This window comes from Salvelinus alpinus, chromosome 15, assembly GCF_045679555.1.
Source record: "Salvelinus alpinus chromosome 15, SLU_Salpinus.1, whole genome shotgun sequence".
NCBI classification, from domain to species: domain Eukaryota; kingdom Metazoa; phylum Chordata; class Actinopteri; order Salmoniformes; family Salmonidae; genus Salvelinus; species Salvelinus alpinus.
The window spans coordinates 21995149-22014677 of NC_092100.1; the positions used below are offsets into that span (position 1 = coordinate 21995149).

At 41.5% G+C, this 19529-nt stretch overlaps 1 protein-coding gene across 2 annotated transcripts in view; it reads left to right on the forward strand.

Annotated features, from left to right (window-relative positions):
- The first annotated feature begins 2708 nt into the window (after positions 1-2708).
- Positions 2709-19529, forward strand: part of LOC139539725 (transcriptional repressor p66-alpha-like) — a 52749-nt gene continuing 35928 nt past the window's right edge. For both annotated transcript variants that reach the window (XM_071342932.1, XM_071342933.1), the window contains exon 1: positions 2709-2856. The gene's annotated coding sequence lies outside the window, so the exon portion shown is untranslated. The remainder of the gene's footprint in view (positions 2857-19529) is intronic.

A 19529-nucleotide genomic window follows, 5' to 3' on the forward strand; every position in this document is an offset into this window, starting at 1 on the left:
TGTATTTTGATAAACCTGATTTGAGACAGTGAATTTCAGTAACATTTGTCCCTGTCATAAAAACCCATCTGCCTTTTTGAATATACATCTCAAACTATTTTTGAATTACCACAGTTGGAAATAACAAATATATGGACACAAAGTTTGAGTGCATGCCATATTCTATTCAATGCATGTGTTTTTAAATGATTACACAGTTTTTCAATTATTTTTGGATAGCAGTCTGAATAAACATGGTATTTGCAACCAAAGTGTTATGGAATGTTTGTCAGTGAGTGTACTTAGTGTTTATTAGAAGTGAGTTCTATATTGAGTTCATCATGACTTTTCCCACTACCATGTTCCCACTGGGCACACACTGGTTGAATCAACGTTGTTTCCTCGCCATTTCAATGAAAGTACGTTGAACCAACGTGGAATAGACGTTAAATTGACGTCTGTGCCCAGTGGGTTGTGATAAATATGCAGTACTTTTATATAGCCTACATACATTTATATTATAGAGATACATTGACTTAACTCCTTATTCACACAGTAGTCATCTATATTCATATTGTACTGTGCAGTTACTTAGGAATAATTTCCTTTATAGTTATCATTATATCACTTTCATAAAATAAATTGTCCCCAACTAACTACACAGTACAATACATGAGCCCATAAAGACAAGACAAGACATCATGTATCTTGTGGGTCCAACATGAGATTCAGAGTTGAGTTCATTTGGGGAGAGTATCATTCAGGCCCAGGAGAGAGGAGGATACCTTGTAAAACTACCCTTTCTCTTTGACTAAGGCGTCTGATTTGTAGATCTCGTTTAATTTAATGCTGAATCCCTCCTGATGGTGAATTACTGCAGGAATAAATACCGACCTAATGGTCAGCCAGTAATGGTCACATGACTGTCTTTGTTACCAGTCAGCCATGCAGATGTCATGGCTGTCTTTCCTTTGATATGACTTGCACACTCAACAAGTTTACAACAATTGCTGTTCACCCCAAAAAATCCAATCAATTTATACGAATCAGCCTCTCGATTTGTACGTCATTTTAGAAAGTAATATGTTGTTGGATTTTAGGTATGTTCATAAGTGCTGTTGGGCAGTGATGCTTGTTAGGTGATAAGTGTCAGCATAAACAGTTCTGAAAGGAGACGCTTCCTGCCAAATAGTGAGTCCTGTTGATCGTGACAGGGAGGGGTACTTCCTTGTTTTGCTCCTGTACTTCAGTGGGGATTAAGTTGATAGTGCCTTGTTGCTTTAAGCCAGTGTCACACATTGTGCCGACATTGATATGACTCATCTTTTTTTGTACTGGTTTGAAGCTATAAAGCACTATTTCTCAATTTTCTCTAAAGAACAGGTTTCTGACATTTCACACATCGCTTGACATTTGGCCCCAATTAAAATGGATTGTGCAGAGTGCATAGGTACTGTTTAATTGCTCCTGTTTCTTGAGGTTGTTTTCCCACACTGCTCCATCCAGGGAAGGGAATGTCACCAACTCCTTTAGAAGAGGATGCCAACCTTATGCCACCGGAATTCTTTTTAACTACTTCTGAGATCACACTACAAATTAGGTCTCGAGAATGCAGTGGCCAGACAAGGGCATTGATTTTGTGTGCCCTTAGTTTTTTTGGATCAAACCTGAGAGTTCAGGCATAAGATACATTTTTGGCCAATGTATGCGATTGCATGTTTGAATTCATAACTGATTAAATTAATGAGGGCACCAAGAATAGTTAGTTCGAAGACACTTCTATCGGCCCAGGTGATCAGTATTAGGTTTGGTTCACTTCAGATTGGAATTAGGTTCACAGCATTACTTAGTCAGGGGGATAATATTGATATCACTGCAGTGGGATTGTGATATTGATAAGGGTCAATAATAGTGATATTCAGGGGTTGAATTTACCCCAAAATTGGATCCTTTTATTCAGCCCCCAGTTCCCACTTATGTTACTTGTCTCTGATTCCGTAGTCTCTCTCTCTCTTGTTCTCTCTCTTTCCCTCTCTCTCCCTCAATAACTGATATGTCTGCACTGAGATACTGTTCAAAGATCCTCATGCCCCCAAAGACATGATCAGGAGAATTATTGAGATAAGTCCGGACTCATTGAAAGACAGTGGAGACATCACATTCATACATCTGGTATGTTACACGTTGGTACCAATATTGTGTTTGTTTGTTTGTTGTTGTTGTTTGCTGTTGTATGGACTGTGAATGAGAGAGCTGCCCATGGCTGTTTTAGGGAGGATTCAAAGCACTGAATTGTCAAGTACCATGATAACAATATGATAAATATTTACACATCATTAACTGTTTCCATTGACTAGCTATAGGACTAGATTTTTACATTAAAATAAAAAATTTAATAAATGCTCTGTTAGTTTCATGGAGAGACAGTAATTGAAATGTTTTATGACATTAATTCATGTTAGACATTGATAATTGGTGAATTGACAATTGATTACAGCACTGGTGCAAGGTAGGTAGAATGATGGCAAGAATTCCTGTGGTGGTTATGGGGCAAAGCATTGCAATGATGAGACAGGCTACTGAAAACTGGACTTTTGAAATATATTTTTACACACATGATATGCTCAGTGGCCCTAATGTACTCGGACTCGGTTGCCACCTTGTGTGACCACATGCGCATGCTTAGTGATGTGACGCTATGTTCCATGTGTGAGAGAGAAGCTCATTATTTGGCAACCGGAGTGGCAGCGGGCAGGGCTGAAGAGGGGATCCCCGGGATCGTTTTCTTTTTTTTTTTTTTTTTCTTTCTTCATCGAATTACAGGAGTAAATAGTCTGTCAAAACAAGTGAAAAGCGTTACACCGACACCTCTTCTCCGTAAGTTAAGATATCATTTAAATTGATGGGTTAAAGTAATATTGATTTTGAATTTAATTAAGCAGACGAAGTTAAACTTATTTCCAGTCGTTAACGTAATTATATATCCTTACCTAGCTGGCTAACTGCTGTGAGTGCTAGTCTAGGTAATGGTTTGTGTGTCTCTCGCTAGCTGTAATTAGCTAGCCACACACACCTAACGTTACTAGCTAGCGACTGCAAAGTCAGAACAAACCGTCTGAAAAGTAAAAGAATGCATGTAAACTTGTACCGGTTAATGTTCCAAAAGTCGGATACAAGTATTTTCTTTACAACATGCATTAAAGTAGTCCAAAAACAACTAATTGGTTTCGACTCTCAAAAAAGGGATTCCTTTATTATTTTTGTGACTGAATCCCGGAGTGGCTGTCTGTCTGTACATGCGAGTGTCAGAGCGAGTTCGTTAGCTAGCCAGCCTGCTTACGTTATCTTGTCATGAGTGGGCATTTGGTGAATCCCACCACTTACTGGTTTATATACACGAAATATCATACATTTTAAGAATAAATGTAACCCAAACACGCTCAGGACGTTTTTAATTATGTTCCCGGTAATAGGAATCAAGTGTCAATTATGCTAACTTGTGACGCTATCTCACGACCTGGCTTTAGTTCGCTATGTTGTTAGCGAGTTGGAACACCGATTTGGTTGGACTGTGGTGGGAGACAGGTTGTTGTAAGCGACAATGTTTTAAATTTTATTTTTATTTTTATACTGTATCACAGTACAACAAAGGATATTCAATAATTGTATATTTGTTATCAATAGCCGGAAATCTCGCAGAATTGTGTGAACACGTTTTTATTTTGATGTGAAGTTGAATGTTATCTCATTCATTAAAAGTGTGTGTGTGTGTATATATATATATATACTTTTTTTATGGTGAACGATGTGCGCGCCACATTCAGTATGGCAAGCAAGCAGTTATCATGGTTCTGTGTCATGATTAAAGTACCATGTCATTTCAGCAAGCCATGACACCCACCATCTCAGAATGTTCTGACATCAGATACGATTAGCATACCAGCAACATTGTTTTGTTGAAATATAATTTGATCTCTGAGAAATTGATTGGAGACAAATTGGGTAGTTTAATTTATAGGATTCATATAAATAATATTATAGTCGTAAACATCCAATTTGGATCAAACTGTTTTCTAACAATGAGTAAAACATGATGAATCCCAAGAAATGGTCAAAAGCCACACACATACCCCCCACTTCAACAATGAGTGTATATAGTAGGCCTGGAATTTCGTGATTTTAGGGGCAAGGCCATTTAGTCTTCAAGAGGTGCCCATCTGCCATGGCACCAACATCTGCTAGGGCACCAAGGCTATTAACCAAAATATCCAATTAAATTGGTTTGAAAATCGAAAAACAGTAGCTATTCTGTTAAGAAAGACATCAGTGTATATAAATAATTAGCCTACATGTAGAAGTGTAGGTGATAGCCTATGCATATAAGGGAGGCACCTGAAAATGTAGCCAAACTTTAATGAGAAGTTTTATTACTATCACGTTCCTGACCTGTTTTCTGTTAGTTTTGTATGTGTTAGTTGGTCAGGACGTGAGTTTGGGTGGGCAGTCTATGTTTTCTGTTTCTATGTTGGTTTAAAGGGTGACCTGATATGGCTCTCAATTAGAGGCAGGTGGTTGTCATTTCCTCTGATTGAGAGTCATATTAAGGTAGGTGTTTTCACACTGTTTGTTGTGGGTGGTTGTCTCCTGTGTCAGTATGTTACCCCACACGGGACTGTTTCGGTATCGTTCGTTTTGTATGTAGTCTGTTTCCTGTTCATGCGTTCTTCACGTTATATGTAAGTTCGTGTCCAGGTCTGTCTACATCGTTTATTTGTTTTGTAGTTTATCAAGTGTATTTCGTTTCGTCTTCGTCTTGTTTAATAAATCATTATGTCACATAACCACGCTGCATTTTGGTCGAATCACTACTCCTCCTCTTCGTATGAATTCCGTTACAATTACATATAAGGAAATCAGTCAATTGAAATAATTGAATTATGCCCTAATCTATGCATTTCACATGACTGGGCAGGTGTCCAGCCATGGGTGGGCCTGTGAGGGCATAGGCCCACCCACTTGGGAGCCAGGCCCAGCCAATCAGAATGAGTTTCTCCCCACAAAATGTCTTTATTACGGACAGAAATACTCCCCAGTTTCATTAGATATCCGGGTGGCTGGTTTCAGATGATCCTGCAGGTGAAGAAGCCGGATGTGAAGTTCCTGGGCTGGTGTGGTTACACGTGGTCTGCGGTTGCGAGGCCGGTTGGACGTATTGCCAAATTATCTAAAATGACATTGGTGGCTTATGGTAGAGAAATGAACATTCAATTATCTTGCAATAGCTTTGGTGGACATTCCTGCAGTCAACATGCCGATTGCATGCTACCTCAACTTGAGACATCTGTTGTGTTGTGTGACAAAACTGCACATTTTAGTGGCCTTTTGTTGTCCCCAGCACAAGGTGAACCTGTGTAATGATCATGCTGTTTAATCAGCTCCTTGATATGCCACACCTGTCAGGGGGATGGATTATCTTGGAAAAGGAGAAATGCTCACTAACAGGGATGTAAACAAATTTGTTTACAATTTAAGCAAAATAAGATTTTTGTACATATGGAACATTTCTGGGATCTTGACAATTGTAATGTAGGATCATTATTAATATCTAAAGGCTTGGTTCTGTCCACATATTTGAGGCATGTTCATTCCGATAGGAGACTAAGACCTGTTCCTTTTGCGCGTTGCAACGTCACCCACCTTGCAATCTGAGCGGAGGCAGTCAACATTTTGAAACTATTGAACCATAAATGTAATTGTTTAAAATCTGGATGTGGAAGGTCTTGCCATGTTCCAACCATAGGAATGTTAAGGAGATTATTTTAGAAACACTTCTTCATATGCCATTGAAACCAGTATTTCTCATGTTCTCAACTGTCTTTCATTATCCAGCAGCCAAAGACACAACCTAGTCATATTTCCAACCCATGCTTGTTGTTGCATCTTTAGATTTTCCCTCTATTACATTTCTGAAGGATATTTTCATTTGTCATATGAAACTGCTCGCATTTGCAGTGCACTTTTGAGAAAGAGAAAAAAGAATCACCTGATAGCCGGAACAGCATCATCTAATGGTCATAACCTGGTATTATCAGGATGTAGGACAGGACATAAACCTAACAAATCCATATTCATGGCAAGCTAACGAGTAATTTCTCTGAACAGGGGGAGAAAACCCCACCAAATTGAGTGGGAATACATAACATAGGATGAAGAAACAATATTCAGAGCCACAGCTCCATACTAAACTCAGCAAAAAAAGAAACGTCCTCTCACTCAACTGCGTTTATTGTCAGCAAACTTAACATGTAAATATTTGTATGAACATAACAAGATTCAGCAACTGAGACATAAACCAAACAAGTTCCACAGACATGTGACTAACAGAAATGGAATAATGTGTCCTTGAACAAAGCGGGGGGCAAAATCAAAAGTAGCAGCCAGTATCTGGTGTGGCCACCAGATGCATTAAGTACTGCAGTGCATCTCCTCCTCATGGACTGCACCAGATTTGGCAGTTCTTGCTGTGAGATGTTACCCCACTCTTCCACCAAGGCACTTGCAAGTTCCCGGACATTTCTGGTGGGAATGGCCCTAGCCCGCACCCTATGATCCAACAGGTCCCAGACGTGCTCAATGGGATTGAGATCCGGGCTCTTCGCTGGCCATGGCAGAACACTGACGTTTCTGTCTTGCAGGAAATCACCCACAGAACGAGCATTATGGCTGGTGGCATTGTCATGCTGGAGGGTCATGTCAGGATGAGCCTGCAGGAAGGGTACCACATGAGGGAGGAGGATGTCTTCCCTGTAACGCAAAGCGTTGAGATTGCCTGCAATGACAACAAGCTCAGTCCGATGATGCTGTGACACACCGCTCCAGACCATGACGGACCCTCACCTCCAAATCGATCCTGCTCCAGAATGCAGGCCCCGGTGAAATGCTCATTCCTTCGACGATAAATGCGAATCCGACCATCACCCCTGGCGAGACAAAATCACGACTTGTCAGTGAAGAGCACTTTTTGCCAGTCCTGTCTGGTCCAGCGACGGTGGGTTTGTGCCCATAGGCGACGTTGTTGCCGGTGAAGTCTGGTGAGGACCTGCCTTACAACAGGCCTAGAAGCCCTCAGTCCAGCATCTCTCAGCCTATTGTGGACAGTCTGAGCACTGATGGAGGGATTGTGAATGATTTTGAAGCTTTGAGGCAGCTAAGACATGGATAGTGTGTGTGTGCCATTCAGAGGGTGAATGGGGAAGACTAAATATTTTAGTGCCATTGAACGGGGTATGGTAGTAAGTGCCAGGCTCACCATTTTACCCCAAGAACTGCCCGGCTGCTGGGTTTTTCATGCTCAACAGTTTCCCGTGTGTAAACATCCAGCCAACTTGACACAACTGTGGGAAGCATTGGAGTCAACATGGGCCAGCATCACCTTGTAGAGTCCATTCCCCAACGAATTGATGCTGTTCTGATGGTGCGCAACTCAATATTAGGTGTACGTAATGTTTGGTATACTCAGTGTATACTTATTGTTGGGGGGGTGCAACTCAATATTAGGTGTACCTAATGTTTGGTATACTCAATGAATACTTGTTGGCGGTGGGTCTGTGGGTAGCTTTTGACCATTTCTTTGGATTCTTAATGTCTAATTCATTGTTGGAAAACGTTTGGTCCAAATCGGATGTTGATGTACTATAGTTATATAATATTATTTGAAATTAAATTGGACAATTTGGGTGCAATAAATTAGCTTAATTTCGCAAAGATCAATTTATCTTTCAACAAAATAATGTTGCTGGAATGCTAATCTATTCGGTGTCTAACAACCTAAACAATTGTTTATCTCGTGATGGGCCATAGAGCTGACTGAGTAGCAGTGCCCCTTCTTGTTGAAAAACTCTTTAAAGAATGAGGCAATCAGACAAGCATGACTCTGCTGACTTGTAATCCATAGGTGCTGCATCAGGGTAGAACTTTAGAGCGAACTAATACTAGACTGGACCACATTGATAAAGAAATGTTGAAGTGAGTGAAGTTATGTTTTGCTTCTCCTTTTAATGGGTTCTTTTCTACCCTTCCATCCCCACAGTCCTCAGCCTTTACTCTCGTGTGGATTTAAGCAAAGCTTTTCAAAGACCCGAGGGTGTACCCAAATTCACATTGAGCTATTATTCCAGCATTGTGTGGATCCGTAGCCTATTATTTTAGAGGAGTCATAACTGGAGAAGTAAAGCCACATTGAACTTGATTAGAGGACTGAATTGCACTGTAGGCAGCTACCGATGGCTCATATGGGTGATGACTTTCATTACAAGCCAGTGTGTCTGTCGTAATTCAAGTGACCACAAAGTAACAGTTCCTGTTGCAGTGTGACTGTAAATTGTTTTGTGGTGACATTAAAAAGGGACTTTATCTCATTGCATTGACACCAGATGGGCTTACCTTTTCTCATAAGATTGATGCGCTATGGACACTCGACCTCGTTAGGTCATTTTACCTCCGTCTGAGAGGTTAGTATGTAGTGGTTATTACTATAGGCCTAGTATGTTCATCCATTGTTTAGAAAGCTTACAGAATGCATGGGATAGAAATGTTTTATTTGTTTGGTGCTTATCTAGCAGCCATTTCAGCCCCGCAGAGAGCAAGCTGGACCTCTGATTTCCCAGAGAGATGTCAGACCCTCCTCAGCTGATTAATGACTGGAGATTCACTGATAGAGGGGCGCCTCTGTGATAATACAATTTTCAGCTCTGCGTCGGTCGCTTGTAATGCTCCTCAATTTAGGGCTAATTTAGAAGCCTACTGCACTAAATGGAGGGGTGAATATTGTTTCCATCCATCCATATGTCTGGCTGATATATTATTATAATAGCAAAGCAGCAGGGCACCTTCAAGGACAGCAGTGGGAAATGGAACCGACTGATTGTTGAACAGGCCGTAGCATGGTCATCTTGAGCGATGAGGTTATAAGGGAATGGGAGACAACTATGGATTGGCTGCCGGTCAGATAAAGAGAGAGAGGGCTGGTGTCTTCTCTCTGCTGTGATCACTGGCCAGGGAAGTGTACAGCGTCATCGAGTGGTTAACAGGAAATGCAGGAGGGCCAGCCACGCATGGTCTGAGTCAACCAGTCACAAGCTTTGGTTTCCCTGAGACCAGCTTCCTGACACTGTAGGGAGGTAGTCATGGAGGATGGGTTTCTGGGGCCTTACGGGGGCTTCCGATTCATGTACTACTACTAGGCTATAGCCTACTAGCAGCAGGGCCAGTGCAGGGATTCAAATCAGGGTGTGTAGTATGAGGTAGAACCAACCTATAGATGCACACGCTCATATTATCTTCAGAAGAGACTTCATTAGCAAATTTGATGTGCATGTTACGACTAGAGCTCCAGGGAGGGAGCAAATGACGAAATGTCCCTATGATATGTCACATAATGTGTCCCTGTAATGATTTCTAAACATTTTTCAGAGGGCAACACATCAGGTTGTCTCTATTGGGATCTGTCCTGTGGCGGTATTGTGCACATTTCTAGGCTATGCCTTATCTATCCATATGTTTGTTTTCTTTGTACCGAGAGAATAGGCCTTTAGCTGTGTTGGTCACCAGATCTCACCAATCCTCAGGCCCTAGGCTATTCTGAGAGGTGGGGGAGGAATCTCATGTCTGTACTCTTCATGTTTACCCTGTTGGACTTCATATTGACTCAACTGTGTGTACCAAGTCTACAGTTTCCTCATGTCAGAAACAGAACAGCTCTACCACTTGAGGAACGCTGTGTTTGTGTTGGATTCAGCCTAAACCTTGTAATCCAGAACAGATTAGAACTTCGGTGATCAGGTGCATGGATGGTCAATATAAATGTGAACGCTGACCAATGAGCCTTAGTTTTAGGTAGAAGAGAGCACCCCACTTCGAGTCCGTCACAATAGTATCTTTCTCTCCTTGACTCCTCTGGACTGGTTTGACAGGTGAAGGCAACAGGACAGAATTCTACCAATAAATTGCTTTCAGTTGACCTATTATTTCAGATCATGGATGGCAGAGGAAGATTGTTTTATTTTTAAACGCACCCTTGAGCCCTTGACTGAGTTGTGTACTTAGTGCAGGCCATCATCTTCAACATGGCAACTCATTGCCCAGGGGGTCAATAGGCAGCTCAATTCAAGCATGGTTCCTCATTGTGTAGATTCACAAATGAGAGATGTTTGCGACGACATAAAAATGTAAACTCATCCTGTTACAAAATGTGATCAAACTCCTTCTCTTGAATGCCTCAGAACGTTCTCAATTACTCCAGGTTTAGCAAGAGTTGTGGATGAAGAAGCAAGGGCTATGGCATTGCTACATTTTTCCAGTTCTTCTCCTAACAATAGCTCCCACTGTCTGTTTTAACTGGCCAGTGCTGACATGGCAACTCTGGAACACTCAGTGCGGCAGCCACACGAATACAGCATCAAGGCACTCATCCAAGAGGGGGACTAAGCATCCGGGTGCCCTGCTGCCTGCCTGTGTCACAACCAGGCCAGTTAGCTGTGTACTGAGCTGATGTCACTCTAGTGTAGGTGCTGACTGAGCTTCATCTAGCCCACCTATAGAATGTGTGTCACTGTCACAGCTTCAATAGCTGCCTAAGTAAATGCTTAGGAGCAGGCTTCCAGGTAGGCAGTAGCGCTGTAGGTCGGTTACTGTTTTTTTTTGGTTGCTGTGGCTGTGACACAATAGGAGTGTGTATGTAGTCTTTTGTTCATTGGGATACCCTCTGTGTTCAGTGCTGTGGGAGAGAACAATTTTTTTTTATGCCCACTTCCTCCCGCAGGCCATTTCCAAGAAATGTAATCTGATATGAATGTGTGTGGAGAGTCTTTTGGTATGGCTGTCTAGATTCAGGGGATTTGTGATGTGTGTTTTGTAGTAATTTAGCTGAAATGCGAGATTATCACTCATAGGATAGTCTGTGCAGATCACATATCCCTTGTCACCAGGAACGTGTGGTTTGAAGGTTAAATTCAATAGGAAACTTATCCCAAGCCACCTTGTTTGGTACAATTGCAATCGGTTGTGGCTATACATTTTCCTTGTTGTGGATTCCTTCAAGGCTTGGTTCGAGATCAATGTTAGCAAATACTTGGAACTTTTGTAGAGTTCCAGGATGGCAACTCGTGGTTGCCAGAGTGAATGGCTGGATGTCTCCGGGCTTAGAGTTCTGTATTTGATGTAAGGATAAGTAATCCCTGATGTTGATAGATACTGTATGATGATTTAAGGGAATTTGCATCAAGATTCACAAACACCTGTAACAGAATAGATTTAAAGGGAAATGTTAGTATGTTGTTCATTCGTCCACTGTTGATGTGGTCCCAAAAAGTGTGCATGTCAGCAGTAAAGCACTTCCAGTTCAAAGCAAATAGTGTGATGATGATGTTTTTCATCATATACAGATAGCCTGCTCCAAAGATTCAAGTTCAGCTTTTGTTACCAGCATATTGGCTCAAGTATGTGTTAGACGCAGGGCTCTAAATGAAAATTTTTCATAGCACTGGTGCTCCCAACGTAAAAATGTTGATTGATTGAGATGCCTACACTGAGTGTACAAAACATTAGAAACACCTGCTCTTTCCATGACAGACTGACCAGGTGAAAGCTATGATCCCTTATTGATCAGTGTAGATGAAGGGGAGGAGACAGGTTAAAGAAACAATTGAGACATGTATGTGTGCTATTCAGAGGGTGAATGGGCAAGACAAAAGATTCAAGTGCCTTTGAACAGGGTATGGTAGTAGGTGCCAGGTGCACCGGTATGTGTCAAGAACTGCAATGGTGCTGGGTTTTTCACGCTCAACAGTTTCCTGTGTGTATTAAGAAGGGTCCACCACCAAAAGGACATCCAGCCAACTTGACACAACTGTGGGAAGCAGTCAACATGTAGAGTCCATTCCCAGACGAATTGATGCTGCAAAAGGGGAGGGGGTGCACCTCAATATTAGGAATGTGCTCCTAATGTTTTGTACACTCAGTGTATATTGGGCATATATGAATTCTAGCTACCAGGGGTCCTGTTACCGCAGAATTCTGTGTTTTTCATGCAGAAAAAAAAGAACGCATAAGAAATATCTTGCTACGCAGATCTAAAATGCTTCTTATTGTAATTTCTGCCAGCCAAAAAGTGTTGCACTTTTGTTGTCATCTGATGAAATTAATCTATTTTCTGCTGAAATTGTTGCACTGATGTATTTTCTGTGACGGAAAACTAGTTGCAGGTCCCTGATCACTAAGAAGCAAAAAACACTGACTTTCAATATAAAATGCAGGGGATTTATTTTTAATTTTTAATATCTGCATTTTTAAAATGCATATTTCTGAACTTCTAACTTCTTATGGATCCCTTTGCGCGCCAATCCCTTTAGCGGGATCGATTTGACAACACCCAGGGAAATTGCAGCGCGCCATATTCAAAAACAGAAATACTCATAAGAATTCATAAAGCATACAAGTGTTATACATCAGTTTAAAGATTAACTTCTTGTTAATCCAGCCGCAGTGTCAGATTTCAAAAAGGCTTTACGGCGAAAGCAGACCATGCGATTATCTGAGGACAGTGCCCAGCATACCAACACATGAAAATCAGACTTCAACCAGGCAGGTGCTACACAAAAGTCAGAAATAACAATATAATTCATGCCTTTGAAGATCTTCTTCTGTTGGCACTCCAAAATGTCCCATAAACATCACAAATGGTATTTTTGTTCGATAAATTGCTTCTTTATATCCCCAAAATGTCAATTTATTTGGCGCGTTTGATTCAGAAAAACACCGGTTCCAACTCGCCCAACATGCCTACAAAGTATCTAATAAGTTACCTGTAAACTTGGTCCAAACATTTCAAAAAACGTTCCTAAACCAAATTTATGTATCCTAAAACGTAAATAATCAATCAAATTTAAGATTGGAAATACTGTGCTCAATACCGGACAAAAAACAAAAGTGAAGCACGTTCCAGGTCGCGTGCACCTGGAGTGACACATGGAAATAACAGGGCTACTTCTTCATTTCTCAAAGGAAAAACATCAACCAATTTCTAAAGACTGTTGACATCTAGTGGAAGCCATAGGAACTACAAGCATATTTCTATTAAAAAGGGATTGCCATAGAAAACTAATGGAAAACAGATTGAGCTCAATTTTATTCCCCCTGGATGGATTGTGCTCGGGGTTTCGCCTGCCAAATCAGTTCTGTTATACTCACAGACATTATTCAAACAGTTTTAGAAACTTCAGAGTGTTTTCTATCCAAATCTACTAATAATATGCATATCCTAGCTTCTGGGCCTGAGTAGCAGGCAGTTTTCTTTGGGCACGCTTTTCATCCGGACGTGAAAATACTGCCCCCTAGCCCAAAGAGGTTTTTATAACGCAACCTCTGAGCTACTTTTGAAGCACATGTTGTGCCCTAGAAACTAATACTGTATGTAACATTGTAAAGACATTATTATTATTATTATTATTATTATAAAAGGTAAAATGTTGATACCAATACCGGTCATTGAAATTACGAAAGTAGGTTTCTACATTGTGTAAAAGCACTATTTTCCTATTGAGATGCATTACATTGAACATTTGATCTTGTCGTTTTGGCAATATCGCAATATTATTTTTGCCGTAGTTGGCTGTACCTGCACAAACACGTTTCTTTAAAAACGTCTTGTGATGTCAACATACAAGAGATCTGTCATTCACGCATTGCTATGATCATTGATCTGCTGAAGAAGTTATCACTTCCTTTTTCTGTTACTAGGTGGTTAGCTAGCCAATGAGGTAATATGACTGAACAAAGTGTAAACCAATGGTTAACGATGTGCGAGTAGTGTTAGAACAGCCCATGATCCGTTATAGGAAGATTTAAAATGTTGCAGCGGTAATATGGATCAGATCTTTTGACCTGGTTGGGCTTGAAGCAAACCGCTTTCGCTGTAGTAATGGTGCAACCATGATCCTATTGAATATGCACTCATTTTTTTTCCTCTAGGGCCACAACGGTACAGCACGTAACAATTATTATCTGGAAGATTTTTTTCCTAGTCACAAAGTGCTCTCAAAATAAAACTTGTGGTCACAGCAAATTTTTCTCACACTTTAGAGCCCTGGTTAGACAGCCATGTTCTTCTGAGTTAAGCTAGGCCTAGTCATTGTTTGCTCGGAGTCAGCACTGACCTATAACCTACTGTAACCCTCCACTTGAAGTTATGGAGAATCAGGGTCCTGTAGTTGACCATAAGCAGGGTAAGCTTAACTTCAATGGAGATGCTACCATTAAAATTCATGACTTCAAGGCAAAACAAGTCTAGTCTAGCTGGTGAGTTTATCCACTGGCTGGTTCATCATGAAGATCAGATGGTTAATGGAATTAGAGGTACAGCTGCTGGTTTTTCATTCTATTTATGATATGAGTTCATCTGCTCTTAATGTCCCAATGTAGTGCATGCCACGCCGCGATCGGCCTGAATCGTGATTGTAAACACTGTCAACTAGTCCTGTCCTTCTCCGAGACTGGGATTGTGTGTGTGTGTGTGTGTGTGTGTGTGTGTGTGTGTGTGTGTGTGTGTGTGTGTGTGTGAAGGGGGAGGGGGGGCAGTGTTCTTGGTGTTTGTGAGTGATAGTCTGTTCCGTGTGTGTGTCAGTGTGTGCATGTGTGCATTCCTCTGTGGTCACATGTAGGGGTCTGGCTGCACTTCCTGGGCTTTGGCCATGCCGTTCGTCGTCATGTTGCTAAGTGGAATCCAGGTGGAGCCTAACTGGCAGATGCAGGGTTAAAGGCTTCCATTTTGTTAGGTAACACCCTAATGGCCTGATCTGTCAGTGGTGTTAAAATGGCAGTACTTAACTCTTGGTGTTCAGTACCGAACCAGTAGGGGCACCTTCTCTGCCTCTAGGCTGCCACAACCAATAGGAGAGAGAGAACGAGGGAGAGTGAGGACGCAGAAGAGCAAGAGTGTTTGTCAGTGTACAGTAGATCTATGGCCAGGCCAGTCACCCCTCCCCCACCACCCAGTCAGCTTGCTCTCTCTCTGTCTGTCTGTCTCTGTCTCTCTCTCTCTCTGTTTAGTACCCATGTACTCAGTTTAGTGAAGCCAGATTAAGCAATGTTTTTTTTTTTGCACAATCAGATATTCCAAAGACAGCACTGGGTTCAGTGGGTTGACTTTCCAGTTTCTTTCAAAATTCATTCAGTAATTTGGACATGTCCTTCTCAACCTAAATGTGATCTGTAGTGACCTCAAATGAATTATCAAGCAGAAATTAATTGCGTTAATCAAATCTAGAACGATACATGGGAAGGAGATTCATGGCTTTGTGTGCAGCCCATTTTATTGGGCAATATTATACTGTTGTTCCCCTCTCACTGGATCCAATAAAGCCTGTATTCAAAAGCATCCGTGTGCTTTAATAGCCATGTCCAGTCCCTAGGGAAGATCATTACATCCAACATATCAGATAGTAGATGCTAGCCACCTGAGTAAATGGATCAATTGTAATACTCCGTCTCCCTAAAGGACTGCCCATGAAATTAGAATGAGCTCATTGGAGAGTCAAACCAGGTCGTATGTTCTCTATGCTCTCCATCTTGCCTAGTGTATTATGGCCATTGTTTCTAGCAGGAATCGCTGAACATGGAATAATTCACTTCAATTCGAATGGTAAATTGTACATTGGTAAGAAGTCTTCAACAGTACAGGTCTGCATTCAAAACATGAAAGCGAAAAATGGATGGTGTGTGTGTGCAGCTTCATTCTGCTAGCGATCTGGGTGGAAATTGGACGATGCAATAAAAAGCAACACCAATGTTGGTGTGTTTAATATTAATCTGAATGGACACGTGATCAGACTGCTGGGTGGCCTGTTGCTCCTCTGGCTGTCTCTCTCGCTCTCGCTGGCTAGATCTGCCCCAGGCCTTGTTTTCTACCAGAGACCTTAGAGTTCTCGCCATAATGTCTAGGGAACACAAACCAGTAATCTCTCTCCACTCTATCTCTTTGGACATTTTGCATGCAACTCCATTATCAATGTAATGAATCTTGTAGGGATGGGCATTGTACTGATAGTGCAGTTAATTTGATGCTGAGAGCTTTAATGTTATGTACGCTTGCTGGTATCACTATGCAAATGCATGGGTATATATGCAATAGTGCAATAAATGAGTACCCTTATCCATTGTCATTATGAGACCTGAGATGATTGTTTGCATTTAGAATGTGTAGATTAACGCTGACTGTTTTTATCAAGACTAATTAAAGCATTAATTTTCTGTCTCTTAAGTTACCATCACCTTCGCAAACAGGTAGCACTTTATAACGTGTTATGTGCTGAGAGTATCAACACAATGACATTGGTTCTCACCCCACTCCCAAATGTGGCTTACAAACTTGAATGGAGGATTGAGATGTGATGGTGTTTAGCTTGCCTGAAATTCATAATTTAGTCAGATCTGTCAGTTCCTTTATTTAACATTACCCTTACAGGTGTTGATTAAATTGTCAGTCTCCCAAATTCCACTGTATGTTACTGACTGATACTGGAGTTGCCAGATATTGCCTAATGTCACTCATTGATTCTGTACTGAACAAAAATATAAACGCAACATGCAACAATTTCAACGATTTTACTGAGTTACAGTTCATATAAGGAAATCAGTCAACTGAAATAAATTAATTTGGCCCTAATCTATGGATTTCACATGACTGAACAGGGGCGCAGCCATGGGTGGGCCTGGGAGGGCATAGGCCCACCCACTTGGGAGCCTGGCCCAGCCAATCAGAATGAGTTCTCCCCACAAAAGGGCTTTATTACAGACAGAAATACTCCTCAGTTTCATCAGCTGTCTGGGTGGCTGGTCTCAGACTATCCCGCAGGTGAAGATGCCGGATGTGGAGATCCTGGGCTGGCGTGGTTACACATGGTCTGCGGTTGTGAGGCCGGTTGAACGTACTGCCAAATTCTCTATCACATTGGAGGTGCCTTATGGTAGAGAAATTAACATTAAATTATCTGACAATAGCTCTGGTGGACATTCCTGAAGTTAACATGCCAATTGCACGCTACCTTTTGTGTGACAAAACTGCACATTTTAGTGGACTTTCATTGTCCCCAGCACAAGGTGCATCTGTGTAATGATCATGCTGTTTAATCAGCTTCTTGATATGCCATGCCTGTCAGGTGGATGGATTATCTTGGCAAAGGAGAAATGCTCATTAACAGGGATGTAAATAAATGTGTGCACAAAATGAGTGAAATATGCTTTTTGTGTGTGTATGAAATTGCTGTTTTATTTCAGCTCATGAAACATGGGACCAACACTTTACATGTTGCATTTATATTTTTGTTCAGTATAGATCCATAGTTAGTCCTCTGCCTACAGCAACATAATGATCTCCCATCAATTTCAAAATAAACATGTTTTTTAGTCTGTTGTCCTGGCCAAGTAGTGAAAGAAATCCTGAACTCATATTTTCATGATGAAATGCTTTTAATGTTCTTGCATAGAGGTCACTGACTGAAAGCAATGCCTACACAGTAACACTCTGTTGATTGACACCCGAGTGCTATAGTGAAAAGCACAAATAAATGTAATTATCAATCTGTCCTTGTATGGGCTCTAAGCTCTCTTTCATCATTCCACGCCTCCACTCCTTCCTGCAATCACCTGCTTCCAAAACGCTCTCTCAGCCCCATATCAGTGCAGATGACAGGCTGAAAGACTGATGCAATGTTATTTCCCAGTCACTCCCTCTCGTGTCACTTTGAATGGCAGTGAATGTAGACTCTTTTACTTTCCTTTTAGTACATGTGTTTTAGCTGTACTCTACTGCTTTTTTTCTGCTATCTGATTTATTTCCCTGTCATCCCAGGGGTTGTCTAATGCAAAATCTCCTGATTTTCTCACATAGATAGACATTGCTTGGTGAAAAGCAAATGAGCTTCAATGGAGTGGTAGGTAGGCTGAGTGTGATGTAACAGTTGAGGACGGACACATATTGTGCGTCTCCATCTTGAACGCACACACGCTGATGTTCTATTTGGTCTCCTCCCTTTGTTGCTTAGAAGCAGGGCCTAGCACAGTGGATGTTGCATCTTCATGATGCCATCCATCTCCTATGAGACGGCTCTAGCCACCTGCCATGGAGACAGACCCCGACACACTGCGTAATGCACGCCTGAATTACAAACAAGAATAGCTCCCTTAGAGATGACTCTACTGGATGTCATCAGCAGGGAGGACATTGAGGCGGCCGTTCTGGCTCCTATGATTCTCATGTAGACTGACACCAAGAGCAGTTCATACGTGCTTGCAATGTGAGCTTGAGGCAGTATAATTGTTTGAAACCTGAATGTTTTACTTCACGTCAAATAATGAGGCAAGTCTTACCTTGCTTCATACTACACTGTATCGTGCCACTCAGGTCCTGCGGGCATTTTTGTCCCTGGTTGCATTCAGGGAGCGCATTCAGTGACCACCAGTCCCTTCCAGGGTCACTGTGTGTTAATGTTTGAGCTCAAATTTTATTTGTCACATACTTCGTAAACAACCGGTGTAGACTAACAGTGAAATGCTTACTTAAGGGTCCTTTTCCAACAATGCAAAGTTGAAGATAAATATAAATAGTGACATGAGGAATAAACACAGTAAATAACAATAATGAGTAAAAATTGCATGGCTATATACAGGGAGTACCACTATTGAGTTGTTGTGCAGGGTTACGAGATTATACAGTGCATTCGTAAAGTATGTTTTTCTTCCCCTCTAATCCACACACACTACCCCATAATGACAAAGTAAATCAGATTTTTAGAAATGTTTGCAAATTTATAAAAACATAAATTAAAAATTAAATCACATTTACATAAGTATTCAGACCCTTTGCTGTGAGACTTGAAATTTAGCTCAGGTGCATCCTGTTGATCATCATTCTTGATGTTTCTACAACTTGATTTGGAGTCCACCTGTGGTAAATTCAATTGATTGGACATGATTTGGAAAGGCACACACCTGTCTATATAAGGTCCCACATTAGACAGTGCATGTCAAAGCAAAAACCAAGCCATGAGGTCAAAGGAATTGTCCTTAGAGCTCCGAGACAGGATTGTGTGAAGGCACAGATCAGCATTGAAGGTCCCCAAGAACACAGTGGCCTCATCATTCTTAAATGGAAGAAGTTTGGAACCACCAAGACTCTTCACTTCCTGACATCCCTACCACCGTCATGTCGTCAACAAACTTGATGGTGTTGGAGTCTTGCGCGGCCATCAAGTCGTGGGTGAACGGGGAGTACAGGAGGGGACTAAGTTTACAACCCTTGAGTGTCCCCCTTTTTTATGCTTAGCGTGGCAGATTTGTTGTTGCCTACCCATGCCCCTGGGGGCGACCAGTCAGGATTTCCAGGATCCAGTTGCAGAGGGAGGTGTTCAGTCCCAGGGTCCTGAGCCTGGTGACGAGCTTGGCAGGGACTATGGTGTTGGATGCTTTGCTGTAGTCAGTGAACCACATTCTTAGATGTG